General features: G+C 45.1%; 1 long non-coding RNA gene across 1 annotated transcript in view; it reads right to left on the reverse strand.

Moving 5' to 3' along the window:
- Positions 1-954: 954 nt before the first annotated feature.
- Positions 955-3,717, reverse strand: part of LOC110302138 — a 9,403-nt gene continuing 6,640 nt past the window's right edge. The window contains exon 4 of the long non-coding RNA XR_002378779.1: positions 955-1,381. This is a non-coding gene — a long non-coding RNA (uncharacterized LOC110302138). The remainder of the gene's footprint in view (positions 1,382-3,717) is intronic.

Genomic DNA, 3,717 nt, shown 5'->3' on the forward strand with positions numbered 1-3,717 from the left:
ATCTATCAACTCTTTGTTTATGGAGTTCTTGGCTAACCATTATCACCAGCATCACCACCACTGTGAGAGGACATCATGTCTGTGCTAATCTCTGAGCTGTCTTTGCACTCACCGCAGCCTAGCAAGGAACCACATTGGTTAATTGTATCGCTCTTTAAAGATCTTCCATTTGCATCCAGACTGTGGGTTCAGCCCCACTCTCTCTAGGGCCTGCAGGAAGGTCTTCCCTTCCCTTTTCCAGATCTTAGTATTGCTGGCCATCCTTGGCACCTTCTCAGTGTGTCTCAAGGTCACCTTCCCTCTCTGTTTTTCTCTGTGCTTCATTTTCTCCTTTGTATATGGACACAAGTCAACCGGTTAGTGTCTACCCTAATGCTCTTGCTTTAACTTCCTTTTGTATAGTTCCAAATAAAGTCACGGGAACTAGGTGTTAAGACTTTAACATCTCTGCCTTGGTAGGCCCGTTTGTTGTCTTACCTTTGACAAATTGTTAATGTCAGCTGGAATCCATTTCTTTATCTGTAGAATGGGTTGTTAGATCACTAGATGACTAAATGTGCTGCTGTAGGAACAAAGTGTTTGTTACAGAGTCAGACACTTTCTCCTGCCGTGTGAGAGCTGCCATCCTCACCTAGTTACTGTGCTTGGATAAATGCAGGCTCCAGGGAAGCCAAAAGTGCTCACTGAAGGGTTCAAAGATGGCTCAGGAACCCAAGTCCCAGGCTTCCCCCACCTCAGATCAACATCATGCTTCATAGACAGGCTCCCTGGAGCCGCATCTGGAAAGTAATGTTTTTCCAACTGTTTCGTTTAAAGTCTTTCTTTCTTTCTTTCTTTCTTTTTCTTTCTTTTTTTTTTTTTTTGAGACAGGGTTTCTCTGTGTAGCCCTGGCTGTCCTTGAACTCAGAGATCCGCCTGCCTCTGCCTCCCAAGTGCTGGGATTAAAGGTATGCACCACCACCGCCCGGCTCGTTCAAAGTCTTGTTGAAGAATCAACTCAGATACACATAGGAGAACAGTGGTGACTTGAGCCCCATTCTTTAACACAGACAAAAACCTGCTTTCCTGGCTCCTTTAGTGGCAAAGTCAGTATTTGTCCTAATGGTGCCAAAGCTCTTCCTACTCAACAGCCTGTGTTCTGGTGTCTATGGATACAAGGACAAAGTACGAAACTGGGCAGACTTATATTCTGCCTTTCTACAGGTGGCCGAACACATCTGGATGGCAAGCCATGGTGAGCAAGCCAGTGGGAAGACTCCATGGTCTGCTTCAGTTACCACCTCAACTTCTGCTGACTTTCTTTCTTCCACGACAAACTATCAACTGTAAGCTGAAATAAGTGCTCTCCTTCCCAAGTTGCCTTTGGTCATGGTGTTTATCACTGCAATAGAGAACACATTTAGGACACGGCGGTTCTGTAAAGCATGGAAGAGTCCAGTCCTGTACCCAGTCCTTCGGGTTCTAGTGATTCAAGGTTGAAATGGAGCATCTGAGGTAAGGCTTTCCAGAGTGGCTGCTGAATAGCAGGACCACCAGGGGCTTTTGCAGAAAAGGGTGTCGGGTAAAATCCAAGCTTCTGACTCAGGAGCTTGACAAACTTACATTTCTAGGGAGCCCCTCAGATGTGTCCCACTGTTGGTCTGAACAGTGCTTTGGGCCTGCTGCTGTAGGTGCTTCTAGGACATCTCAAGCCAGGGCGTCTCCTATCTTCTGTCTTCACAGTTCTGCCTCTTCTCCTTTCTACCTGGGGTACTACAGTTCTTCCCCACATTGACTTTGCCCTTTGATAAGTGCTGAGCTGTCCCAACAGGGTTATTCTTTTTCTCAGCCCAAAGGAGAATGGAATGCCTGTAGACTCCCCTGTCCCTTCTTCTACCACAGAATACCACAGATAGCCAGGTTTATGAAGCATATAAGTTTTTCTGGCTCCAAGTTCTAGAAGCTAGGTAATCCAAAAGTATGGTGTGATACCTGAGAAAGTCTTGTGGTATCTCATACTATAACTGAGGGTACCACATGAGGATGCAGGGAAAATGTGACATCTTGGTTATTGTTTTATTCCTTCTGGAAAATCAACAGGGCCATCTCAGGCCCCATCCTCATGATCTTCCCTAATTCAAATAGGCTAGCCAAAGCCCCACCTCCAAAGATTGTTTAAAAAGCTGGAGGTTAAATTTCCAGCATGTGAACTCTTGGGGCACACATTCAGACCACAGCAAGTATTATACCTGAGGGGGGAGATGGTCTACCTAAATAGGGGACCAAGGGTACAGAAATGATTCATGGAGTGTCTGGCCTGTTACTTGGCCTCAGAGGTGACTAGAATGTGGCCCCAGGGGACAAGGGTACCTGGGAACAGCCAGATAGGCTACTGGGGGAGGCTGGGGCGGGGGAGAGGGCTGCTGAGACCTCTCCTGAACTCAACCTGGATTCACTCTCCATGTCTTTCTGTCACCTTCCAGGACCTCGATAGTGCGAGGAGAGGTGCTCAGCCCTGAGGGTGTTCAGTGCCCCAATGTAGGGGAATGCCAGGGTGGGAGAATGGGAGTTGGTGGGTGGGGGAGTACCCTCATAGAGGCAGAGGTGGGGTGAGATAGGGGGTTTCCGAAGGGGAGACCTGGAAAGGGGGAAAACATTTGAAATGTAAATAAAGAAAATATTCAAGGGAAAAAAAAGAATATAGAGCACGGTTGAGCAGTTGCTCAGGGTGTGGGCGTTGGGTTGGTGGGTTTGAGACACAAACAGTCTGTGGGCAAGTATACGGGCTTGGTAAAGCAGAACAGCCTGCGCAGAAGTGGGGAGTTATAGTCTCCGAGCTAGGTGGGCCCTGTGGATCTGCGTTTAAACCCTTTTCTTTAGAACAACGTCTAGCTGGCTCTTTGCTGAGTCCTGGACTATTCATAGCTGGAGTGGAATAAAGATTTTGCTTGTTTGAAATTCGTTTTCTGCATTAATCTTGCATTAAGGGATGAAAATAAAATGAGGTTCCCCTTGGGGTCTTTTGACCACCAAGAGTGAGTCTGAATTTGGATGTCCACTTCTTGTGTGGTTTGTTTTTTCTCTTTATTTCTTGAACAGCACAGAAAACAGGGCAAGGCGAAGGGATGAAGGAGTTCCTGCAGAAATTGTTAACTGAGCTTAAAATGGAAGATTCCTTATAACCTCTCCCACCCCGAGTCCTAACAGTATAGAAGCTAAGCGTATGATATATTATATGATATAATTTGATATGATCTGATATGACATGATTTGATATGATCTGATATATGATATGATATGACATGATATGATATAATATGATATATGACATGACATGATATATGATATGACATGATATGATATCATTTGGTATGATTTGATATATGATATCACATGACATGATATGTTATGATGGGCAGCTGGAGGATTGGAGGGACAGTGATTGAAACCACAGGCCTAAGACTCGGCTACACAAGGCTTTGGGTAGTGATTTTTGAGATTTGTCTCAAACAAGTTCTCTATATATTGGGTCTTTTAAAGTCCTATAGCAGATTTCTAAATGTAAACTTCTAAAACTAAATCTGAGCTTGTCAATCTTTTTTAGCATGGGCCTTTAATTTTTAATATACCGAGAGCTTTGAAACACCCTCTCCACACATCTGGGGGTGTCCTAGAGTAGAGACCTCATCTAAAGGTTTGTGTGTATGCGTGTGTGTGTGTGTGTGTGTGTGTGTGTGT

The sequence above is a fragment of the Mus caroli genome, chromosome 1, assembly GCF_900094665.2.
Source record: "Mus caroli chromosome 1, CAROLI_EIJ_v1.1, whole genome shotgun sequence".
Lineage (NCBI taxonomy): Eukaryota > Metazoa > Chordata > Mammalia > Rodentia > Muridae > Mus > Mus caroli.